Raw genomic sequence first — 12,180 nt, forward strand, 5'->3', positions numbered from 1 at the left:
CACAGGAAATTTTATACGCACGTCTAATGGGCTTTCCAGACGCCGACATTTTAAAAGGGACATTGTCCGCCGCCGATGAATGCAGCCACCCACACGGGGGAGCAAAAGGCTCCACGTCGATTTCTGAAACTTTTCGTTAACCTCGTTCAAAAATGGCACTACGTTGATCCCTTGCTGTATCAGGGTTAACTTTGCATATTTTCATCAAACGTTCTGTTCTGGAAGATGCTTTCTATAGCCAACAAAGTTGGACTTCTCGAAGTGCTCTAAAGCCATATGCAGGTATTTGGGGCTTCCTGGTGGCTCACCAGCGCTTTTTCAAAAAATGTTGATAATGGAAAAATATATGGCTTCTGAATGGCAAAACCAGAAGGTAAATGCAGTAATCCATAATGTCCACATGATGGTGGCAAAGTTTCATATCAAGAAAAGTGGATTGTGTCCTTAATCCATACAGTTGTGCAAAAAAACAGCAAGATTATTTTTTTAAATTATAATTTGACAGTTCAGAAGATTCTTGTAATAGAAAAAAAGCGTATAAAGTACAGTACTTTAATTTGTTAAACAAATACTTGAGCTTTTGTGTCTGTTATGGAGTAATCAATAAATAGTAATCCATAATAATAATAATTAATAAATAGACGTTTGTACTTTACAAGTTTTAAATATCGCAGGACGTCTTTGGAACGCGACCACGTGAAAAACGAGGGATTACTTTTTCATGCATGGGCTGTAGAAAGACCGTCTGAGTTACTCATATTTTTATCAACCTTTCAATATTGAAATTATCAATAATCCATAACTGATGGTGTTCGTAATTTCAAAAATATTCAACTTGCTGATGCCATCTTTTGGCTGAAACCATCATTGCAGCCTCTGTCAAGCTCCTATTGTCGCGCATGCAAGTATGTGAAATTCTAACCCCCCGGAATAAACACTTCCTTTTTCATCTTTTTGGGGTTTTAGAGTGTCATTTGGACTGTATTTGAAAAAGTACTATTCTTACTTTCACCGTTTTCATCCTAAAATAAGAGAAAACCGCGACCACGCACGTGAAATCCTTTTCCCCCTTAATCCCTCCCCTACCTCCAGCATAATGAGTCCGTGGCCGAAACACTGACTATAAAAGTAAGATAAAAGCCGATAAGCATGGTGAAAAGTAGATATAACGGCTCTTTGAACTCAATTGGGCATTGGTAACGTATACTTAATAGAGAAAATATTTACTTTTAAACTTTTTAAGTCACCTCCAACCACGCACCCCACCTTAAACTGTTGGCATGTGATAATGGCCTTAACTACTCACATACCTAGTACGTGATAATGGCTGTACTGACGTACCGTAAGGCCATTATCGCATACAATATCATTTTGAAACCCAGTATCTTTGCGTTAATGTTTGCCAAAATTCATTAGATATCGTAGAGATATCTCCAGCGCGGGGAAAAATATTTGAAACAATTATTCGCTAATTAGCGATTTTTTTTCTAAAAACTTGTCATGATTAGTGATGTGACTCATCCTCCAACCTCTGCGGGTTCTGATTGGCTCCCTGTCACTATTTGAACCCTGTCCTGTCAGTCCCCCATTGTCAGTCCATCTGCAAACCCCTGTTTTTCAAGGCAAGCCTTTTGTGACCCCTGACTCGCGCCTGTCCAATTTTTGCTCCCGTTTGTCTCCGGCTACGACCCGTTTTGAACCCGACCACATCTGCTCTCCCGTCCCGACTTACGACCCCTTTTTGTTCCCGATTATGTCTACTCTCCCGTTCTGGCTTACGATTAGTTTCCCGACCCCGACAACGTCTTGCTCTCCCAGTCCCAGCTACCGACCAGTTTTCCGCCTCTGACACTGCTATCGCTCGCTACGGAAGATTCACAATCCGAGTACGAGAGCAACTTGCTTCCCGCGCCCAGCGAACACCGGATCGTGGGCGCAGCCCTTCCTCTCTCTTTCAACAAAACTTGTGGTAAACGTCACGCAAGTGGGTTTGTTTCCGTTCTGGTCCTGACAACAACGTGGTATCATTACTAATGAATTGGTGATTTCCAAATCAAAGACTAATAAAGTACAAATATTGTTTTCAAAATGTTACAGTTTTAAGCCTTTTTGTCCGAAACCAATTATTGTCAGGAATGCTATTTTTGTGTGAGGTTTTGGTTTTTCCATGTTGTTGACACGCACGAGGTGAAATTCAAAAGAGGAGATTCAACGTTTTAGCTAGCTGAGAAATGAAACTAGTGGAAAGTCTTCCCGTCTTTATGTCAAAATCATCACTGGAACCACAAAATTGAAAACACTCACTCAATCACAGAGTGGTGGATAATGTCACATACATGGCAACCTTTTGACATTAAAGAGCAATAGATGTTATGTCACGCTCTAGTTTTATGCGTGGAAAACAATACGTCTCCAGAATATCCAAATATAAAAACAAATGCAAAACGGAAAAAAAACAGAAGTGGTTAACTTTTCACGGTTTATGGATCCCTTAACCGCATGGGTCGTCTGGGCACCAATGAGGACGCAACTCTGGACAGCTTTCTCCACTGTTGGTGGTCCCTGGCCTCCGTTTGGGTCATGGTAAGGTTGACACAAGTCCATTCCAGTTCTTTTTGGGTCTTCCTCCCCTCCTGTGCCCTTGGAATGTACCCTGGAGAATGGTCTTGATCAGTCCTGATGATCATGAGATGTGACCTACCACTGAAGTTTCCGTCCGCGCACAGTTGACAACAGTTCTTCGAAAGGTTCTTCGATGGTGTTGCGCGACGTTTCGTTTGTCACATGGGCTAAGTAGCTGATGCCTAAAAGTTTCCTGAAGCATCGCATCCCCATGGCCTGGATTTTATTACCAGCTTTGCTGTGAAAGTCCATGTCTCGCAGGCTTTCAACCAAGACAAGAAAGTTTGATCACGTCATTCCGATTTTAGCTAACCTGCATTGGCTCACTCTTAGCTAAAGATATGATTTTAAGGTTCTGTTGGTATTATACAAAATCATGCATGGACTTGCTCCCTCATATCTTTCAGATCTAATATCCCTATAAGTTCCTGTTTGGAGCCTTATCTCTGAAAATGCTGGTCTACTAGTGATCCCAAGAGCCAAGAAGAGATACACAGGTTCTAAAACGGTCTCCATTCAGGCCCTGGTGCTGTGGGATGCTCTGGAAGGGGGATTACCTCATGTACCGTCCCTTCTCCAGGTTTTTTCCTTTCTTCATGTTGAGGTTTTTTGAGTTTTTCCTTGCCCTCATGTAAGTTTTAGATCCGGGGATGGTGTAAAATAGTCCGTAGTTTGCAGTAGTCTGTGATCCGGGCAGCGCTTTGAGACTCCTTATGATTAAGGGCTTTACAGATAAACATGACTTGACTTGACTTGCTACGTTTTTGTCCCTACAGATGGGTTTATGTCTGGTAAGTGCGGCTGTGGTTTGAAATATCCTGGCCATGATTTCTGGTTCTGACCCCTAGATATATAAATTTGGTGACAGGTTCTAGCTCTCTGTCAAAATTACTGATGCGGGGCACCTGTGGCTGCCCCGTTGGCGCCAACAGCCACGGACCCTGATTGGCTGTTGCACTTTTTTTAAACTCAGATCGTCTGTGAACCTATGCTCCCAGCTAGGCAAGCTTTTGTACTCTCCGGCTCTTTCCTGCCCTGTTTCCTGTCTGATACCAGTTGCCGACCACTTTTCTGGACCCGTTTATGTTTTTGCTCCTCCGCCCCGGCCATCGACCTGTTTTCTCGCTGTCAACGACTACCTTCCCTCAACACGGAAGTGCCACTTCCGCGTTCCTGCTATCTGCTACCCGTGACCGACAATCATCGGATCGTGGATGCAAGTCCTCTTTTCTCTTCTAAATAAAACTGGTAAACGAACACAATTGGGTCCCGTCTCCGTTCCTGGTCTGTGACACTCTCTGCGGTTGATGGTGATGTTTGTGGTCATACCTTGGGGAGGGTTGGTTATTACTTTTGTTTTTTTCTTTTCTGATTTCCATCCTAGACTGGTTTGATGCGTTGTCCAGGCGATTGGCCCCGATTTCGGAGTTCCTGTTCATCCCCTGCCAATCCCGGGACATCATCAGCAAAATTGGGGGTACACTTTTACCAAAACATAAATTGAATGCAGCTTATTCAAAAACAAAGATGAAATGAAATGAAATGATCTGCATTTTATATAGCGCTTTTCAAGTCAATGACTTCCCAAAGCGCTTTACAATGTGCTCCACATTTCCCAATAGCGGCCTTGCAGCCATGTAAGGCGCTCACCTGCTTATTGGGGGTATTAGGGGTTCAGTGTCTTACCCAAGGACAATTCGACATGTAACACAGACGAGCCGGGATTCGAACTGGGATCCCTTGATCCCAAGAGGATCCCTTGATCCCAAGAGGAGCAATCTACCTCCTGAGCTCGCTTCTAGTCAAAATTTGTTGTTGGTGTTGTTTAAATATGAAAAAAAAATCTGTACATGTTTTTAAGGGGAGAGAAGTAGTTGTAAACTTATAAACCAGTAGTGTTGGTGAGTATGGTGTCATAACTTGTGATAACAAAATTGAAGAGTGGACGCCCAATAGGGTAGCCCTCTTACAGTACCTGAGTAGTTTGCAGACTGATAACTCACCGATAATGGGTCATTGCGATTCTCTTGTGCATGGAATTCCTAACTGGCTTGAAAAATAATTGAAATGATCATTGTGTTTAAAACTAATGTTTTAATTGTTGTCTATGCTTATTGAGATTCCTTTGTGATTGAGGGCTGAAAAAATAAACATGACTTGACTTATCTAAACCCTACTTCTAATAATTACATGGCGATAACATAATAATATTGTAACAACATAGTAATAACATAAGTCAGTTTCTGTTGAACGGAGACTCCTTGTGATTAAGAGTTATACAAATAAAAATGAAATGACCTGACAACTTTTAGCTTAATTTCCCAGACAAATTTGACTCCAAAACCATATTGAAAAAAAAATTCTAATCAATAAAAATATTTGATAATTTTACATTTTTCAGAAAAAAATGCAAAACCGTGTTTGAAAAGTGCAATAATGATAACAATTATTGATGAATAAATGAGACAAAGGTATTTAAAAAACTACATGAAAAAAACAACATGAAAAATAAAACAAAAATCAATTGGGATTTAAAAAGTTCAAAATTTACATTTACATTTTCAAAAGATTTAAACAAAAAATATTTTTTACATTGTAAACAAATCTTCAAATATGTTTTCATCATTTTATAGAAAAAATCTAAATGTGTTTAAATAATTACAATAATAATTAAATCAATAAAGAAATAAAAACGTTTAAAATAAATAAAGTATAAATTAGGCCATGAATTAAATAAATTTAAAGAAAATAAAATTAAATTATTTTCTCATGTTTTAAAAAAGAAATAAAAATATTTTTTCCTGTTTCACACCGTGCAAAATATGACTACTATTAATAATGATAATAATAGGAGAAATAATAATAATATAAATAATAATAATGATATTATTTTTCAAGTCAAATATTTTGTCATTTTTATAAAAGAAAATTCTAAATGTTTTAATCGTCTTTCAAATTTACAATGACAATAATAAAAACAACAATAAAAAATATTTAAAAAGCTAAAATATTAAATCTAAAATATATTTAGTCAATTTCAAATGTTCAATGGTTTTATCATTTTTTGGGGAAAAAATCTTTTTGAGTGTTCCTTTTTTAAATTTGCAAAATAAAAATGACAATAATAATAACATTTTAACCAAGACTTTTCTTATTTTTTACAAAATAACGTAAATTTTATTTTTCCTTTTTAAGATGAGCACCAAAACAGTTAAAAACGATTATTTGATCAGTTTTCAGAAAAAAATATCAAATCATAAAAACAAATAAATGAAATATTCATAATCATATTAATAATTTCAAAGTAAAAAAAATAGAAAACAAAGATTTATGAAAACACACCAAAAATAGGAACTAGAACAATAAATACAAAGTGTGAGGTCTATAACGTGGAAAAATCACGTGTGGTTGTTTTAAAAAGGATAATACGCAAAGATATCAATGTCCTAAACGGCCAACTGTATTTCTTTCACCTCGATCATCCATTTTAGTCGCTGTCGACCTTCGGGGCGACCTTCTTTTTATTTGTCGTGAACTCTGCTCGGGCTGCGCTCTCACCAAAGGTGAAAGAACGGGAGGGGGGCCCTTCACTTTTTACTGACCATCTGTGCGTCGCCATCAATTACAGCGCCCCCCTCTGAGCCTGCTGAGAAAACAATACACAACTCAAAGGCGTGCGCCATCAAAAATTCCACACCGTTACCGTCATCATTAAAAAAGGATCATTTGAGTTATGTCGTACAGCGTCATTGTGTGCTAAAAGTAGAGCCCAGGTCTACAATGTCAATAATCATGTTTGGGTTTGGGCTGGGCCGGTTTTCTCTCTCGCTCATTTTTTTTTAATTATCCACCCGTCATCGTAATTTGTTTCTTTTTCTTTGTCGACGATCCTTGCAATAGATTTGTCTCCTTTTTACTTATGGCACCCGTCTCCGTCCGCACGATTGAAAGAGCAGCAATCCTCCTCCTCCCAAGTCCTCCCAAATAAAATATGATAAGTCGGGTTTGCTCCTGGCTCTCAAATCAAGTTAATTTGTTGGGCTAGGGCTGCTTCGGGCTTAAATACTCGCGGCCCGGGTCGGCTGGATATTTTAAGCCCGGTTTTACCTCGACAGTGTGGTATGCTGGGAGCAGAGACTAATCAACACAGCTCAAAAGATTGTTGGCTGCTCTCTGCCCAGCCTGGAAGACATTGGTGGGATTACGATACCTAAGCAGATCATTATAGGGGTCTTTTCTCACCCAGACCACCACATCTCGGGCCTGTTGCCCTTTGGTAGGTGCTACAGGCTCGGAGACAGTTTCTTCCCTGTGGCATCATCCCCTTAAACAAAAGCGCAAAACTGAAAATCTTGTGACTTTTGGGCATTTTGCTGCTAATGTTATTGCACTACTTTTCATTTCACTATTGTTACGATGCACTCTTAATTCTATTTGGGCCAGTCTCTTAGCACTACGTTGTAAATATTTTTGCCCGATGATTGCTGGGATGGGCTCCAGCACCCCCGCGACCCTACTGAGGATAAGCGGTGCAGCTAATGAGATGAGTTGAGACTCTGATAGTCTTTTATCTTATTTTCCTCTTTAAAGTCTATAACATGTTTGCCCTGGAGTGCCATGTCTAATCTCGTTTCATCCAAGTTTTTACCAAGTTGAAATCAATGACAATAAAGTCTATTCTATTCTTTAACTATTTATTGTACATATTTTATTTTAATTTCATTGTTTTTATATAATCACTGAAAATTAATACCAAAAGTGTGCCAATGAAAAGATGATAAGCAGTAAAAAAAACATCCTAGTGTAATTGTTAATAGTAATATTGTTTTTAACTTATTATGTTTTTATATAAATAGTAAAAATATGTAAAAGTAAATGATTCTAAAAGATGCCCTGATGTAATTAAATAAAAAAAGATTAATTGAATCTTATCTTATCTTTATTTTAGCATTTCTTATATTAATATTGTTATCAAGAAAAAAAGTAGAAAACATCCTGGTTTCATAGAAAGATTTTTGAATTTAATTTGCAAATTTAATTTTATATTTTGTTGTTTTTGTGTACAGTTTCTAAGGGAAATAACAGAAAAATCATGCCGAAGTCAATTAGTTTTTTTCTTTTTAATTCTTAACATATTCTATTTTTTTAGTATTTCTTTTTAAACATCTTTTTACATTAACGTTGAAAAGTAATGAACAAATAATAAAAAAAAATCCAAACACAATATTTAAAAAAATATTTAAAACATCCTAATGTCATTGAAAATTTTGAACATTCATTTTACATATTCTATTTTGTTTTTCTATATAAATATTGTATAAAAAAGCAAAACAATTGCAGAGGAAAGAAAAAAGAAAGAACAAAAACTGCCCCGATGTCATTATGCCATTTTTAAAAATGTATTCTAAAAGGGAAATCTATAAATACTATTATTTCAAAAAAAAAGATAATAAAACAGAATCAAACAATAAAAAAAATGAATCGACTCAATTTCATTCAAGGGCAGCACGGCGGCGCAGTGGTTAGCGCTTGTGCGGCACAGTTCATGTCATGGGAACCTGTCGTGGCTTCAAATCCAGCTCCGGACTTCCTGTGCGGAGTTTGTATGTTCTCCCCGTGCTTGCGTGGGTTTCCTCCGGGCACTCCGGTTTCCTCCCACGTTCCAAAAACATGCATCTCAGGTGAATTGGCTGGTCCAAATTGTCCCTAGGTGTGAATGAGCGAATGAGTTGTCTGTCCCCGTGTGCCCTGCGATTGGCTGGCAACCAGTTCAGGGTGTCCCCTGCCCACTGCCTGGAGATGGCTGGGATGGGCTCCAGCCCCCCGCGACCCTAATGAGGATAAGCGGTACGGCTAATGAGATGAGATGAGAATTTCATTCAAGTCTTACAATATCTCTGTAGTCCAGAAATTGTTCAAATAATTATAATGTGTAAGAAAAAAATAAATCATGAGCTGCACATCACATCTTTTGGCTGAAAAACACAAAAGGCAAACGAAAACCCCCCAAAACAGGTATCTAAACAACATAATCACGATAATTGTTAGAGAGTTGGCTACCGTCGTCTCATAGAACGCGAAAAAAACTTCGTCTACCTACTAAATTTCACTTTATTAGCCCCATGTGGGATAGAATTCCAATTTTGCATATTCCCTCCCTTCCGTGTTGACGTTATCCCGTGTCGAGAGCTAGCTGCACGTGTGTGAGTGCTAGCACTAGCCCGGAGCAGACAAAATGGCCACACGTGTTAACCATCACGCATGATTGCAATCATCTGTGGGCGAAAGGTTGCCTCAGAGTGCACGTAGCGAAGGTACATTAGCGTCACGTCATGCCGCCAAGGCTGAGAGGCGCTAGCGGCGTAGTTAGCGCGCCTTCTCCTGCCAAACTTTCCTTGAACTCGAGGGTGGAGCTTTAAGGTTTAAATCATTTAGATTTACCGCATTATAGCATTGTCATCTTTGCCTAAAACTAAACTTCCTCTACTTCGAAAAGGGAGCTCTTAAAACTAGCTTCCTCTACACAGAAAAAATAGCTCCTTCAAATCCGAAAGACTAGCTTCCTCTACGGCAAAGAACTTACTTATTTTATTTTGAAAATATAGCTTTCCATATGCTGAAAACTAGATTCTACTATACTGACAAACTAGCTTTTTCTACGACAAAAATCTAGCTTCTTCTACACAGAAAACCAACATTCCTCTACCCCCAAAAAACTAACTCTTCCAGGTTGAAACACGACGTCCTTCTAAAACAAATGTCTAATTTCTCCTACGCAGAAAACCAAGCTTGTTCTACTCCCAAAAACTAATTCTTCTAGTTCCAAAAACAAGCTTCTACATAAAAAAATCTAGCTTCTTGAAGGTTGAAAAACTAGCTCCTTTTACTTCGAAAAACTATCTTTCTCTACGTCAAAATCTAGCCTCTTCTATACGCTATTAAATAGCTTTCTATATGCTAAAAACTAGATTCTATTACGCTGAAAACCAAGCTTGTTCTACTCCCAAAAACTGACTCTTCTAGTTCCAATAACAAACTTCTTTTACAGCTAAAAACAAGCTTCTACATCAAAAACCAAGCTTCTTCTCAGTTGAAAAACTAGCTTATTCTACATTAGAAACCCACCTTCTTCTATGTTGAAAAATTAGCTTATTCTATGTAGAAATCTTTGCTTCTTCTACTCCAAAAGTTATTTTTCTATGTCCAAAAGTAACTTTCTTCTCCAAAGAAAACCTAGCGTCTTCTATGCCGAAAAGCTAGCTTCTTTCCGGCTGAAAATCTAGCTTCTTCTATGGCTGAAAATCTAGCTACTTCTTTGGCTAAAAGCTGGTTTCTTCTGCGTCGACAAACTAGCTTATTTTATACCGAAAAAGAACAATTTTCCGTGTCAAAAAGCAACTGTCTTGTACTAAGAAAACCTAGCTTCTTCTATGCTAGAAAGCTAGCTTCTTTTCTGCTGAAAAGCTAGCTTCTACAATGTCGAAAAGCTGGTTTCTTCTGCGTTGACAAGCTAGCATATTTTACACCGAAAGGCATATTTTCAATGCCGAAAAGCAACAGTCTTGTCAAAATAATACCTAGCTTGTACTACTCAGAAAACTTTGCTTCTTCAGTCTCCAAAATACTATCTGTTCTATTTAAAAAAAATATATCTTCTTCTACACCTAAAAACAAGCTTCAAAATCAAAACTCAAACTTCTTCTATGTTGAAAAAAATACTTCTTCCACACAGAGAACCTAGCTTCTTCTACATCAAAAACCTAGCTTCTCATATGTTGACAAATTATCCACACTAAAAAGGAGCTTATTCTTTTTTAAAGTAACTTTCATCTCCAAAGAAAACCTAGCTTTCTCCACGTCGAAAAATTGAACTATTGTATGCTGAAAAATAACTGCTTCTTTTTAGACAGAAAAGCTAATTCATTCTACTATCAGGAATGAGCTTCTTTGATGCTGAAAAGCTAGCTCCCTGTATGGAGAAAATCTAGTTTCTTCTATGCCTAAATGCTAGTTTCGACTACGTTGACAAACTAGCTTATTTTACACTGAAGTAGTAATTTATTCTATGCAGAAAAGCAACTTTAGTCTCCTAATAAAACCTAGCTTCTACTACATAGAAGACTTAGCTTCTTCTGTTGAAAAATTTGCTTAGTTTACGCGGGAAAAACTAGCTTCTTTTATCAGAAAAGTTATTTTCTTCTACACTACTTAGTTAGCTTATTCTAGGCTAAAATCCTTGAGTCTTCCACACAAAAATTAGCTTCTTCTGTGCTACAATCACACATTCTTCTCCAAAGAAAACCTAGCTTCTTTGAAAAAAGGTCGGTTTTTATAACAAAAGAAATACCTTGCTTCATACGAAAAAAAAAGGAGAAAAGCTGCTTCTACACTTAAGCACAATCCCGCAAAGCTAGCTTTAACTACGTGAAAAATATAGTTCCTTCTAACGCGACAAAATAGCTTCCTCAGTATTAAAAACTAGCTACTTTTCCACCGAAAATTTAACTTTTTATATGCTGAAAACTAGCTTCTTCTACAACTATATTGTTGCTTCTTCCAAGCAGGAACCCAGCCTTATCTGCTTCGAAAAACTTCGCTCTTCTAGGTCGAAAAGCTAACCTTTTCTACAAATAAATATTAGCTTCATCAATGTCTGAGAGCTTCTCTATACAACTTACAACAGGCTTTTTATGAATCTTAAAACAAGCTTCTACTCTGAAACAATAGCTTTTTGTATGCCAAATACGAGCTTCTTTCACACAGAAAACCTAGCTTCTGTCTACTCCGAAAAACTAGCTCTTCTAGGTCAAAAACCTATCTTTCTCTATGTTGAAAAACTATCTTCATTCGCGCAGAATACCTAGCTTCCTCTCCATTGCAAACCTATTTTCTTCTACTAGGTAAAAAAAAACATATCTTTTTCTATAATGAAAAGTTCACATCTTTCACGTGAAAACCTGGCTTCTTCTTGATAGAAAACTTATCTTCCTCTATGTTGAAAAATTAGCTTTTTTCACACTGGTAGGAATTAAATATAATAAAATGTACCGTTTACCAACTTGTTCAAATTAGTTATCTGACTCCATTAACCAAACGCAACCTGCATTCACCTAACAATGTGTGCTCGTTTCTTGATGTGAAAAGATGGACATTTCGACACTGGGGCAGATTTGAGTTCTTATCAAATAAACTAAGTGAACACCATCGAATTAGCCGAATTAGTGTTGCTTGAGTCTCCGTCAAGCCTCCTCCCTCGATTCTCCCTCTCGATCTTCTGAAGTTCTTCTCTCAACCAACGCCTCTCCGCCAGCTGGTTTCCCGGCTCCTCCCATGGCCGTGCCAGGAAAGCCGCCTCGCCTTGATGTCTGGATCCCGAGCGTCTGGACCTCGAGCGTCTCTGCGTCACCAGGGCCCCTTTTGCGTCGGGAAGTGCTGATTATCATATCAGCCCTTGTCCCAGTTCCCGTTGTTTCTGTAAACATCATTCTTCACAAGGTTGCATTGGCCTCGCCCTACAGCTTAGCCAGTGAATATATTTTGCAGTTAAATGTAATTTGT

General features: G+C 38.0%; 1 long non-coding RNA gene across 1 annotated transcript in view; it reads right to left on the minus strand.

Moving 5' to 3' along the window:
- LOC148347266 (uncharacterized) overlaps positions 1-12,180 on the minus strand; it is a 346,298-nt gene that overhangs the window by 167,613 nt on the left and 166,505 nt on the right. The gene's annotated exons all lie outside the window — the stretch shown is intronic.

This window comes from Urocampus carinirostris, chromosome 19 (genome assembly GCF_059441175.1).
Source record: "Urocampus carinirostris isolate Australia breed hairy pipefish chromosome 19, RoL_Ucar_1.0, whole genome shotgun sequence".
NCBI classification, from domain to species: domain Eukaryota; kingdom Metazoa; phylum Chordata; class Actinopteri; order Syngnathiformes; family Syngnathidae; genus Urocampus; species Urocampus carinirostris.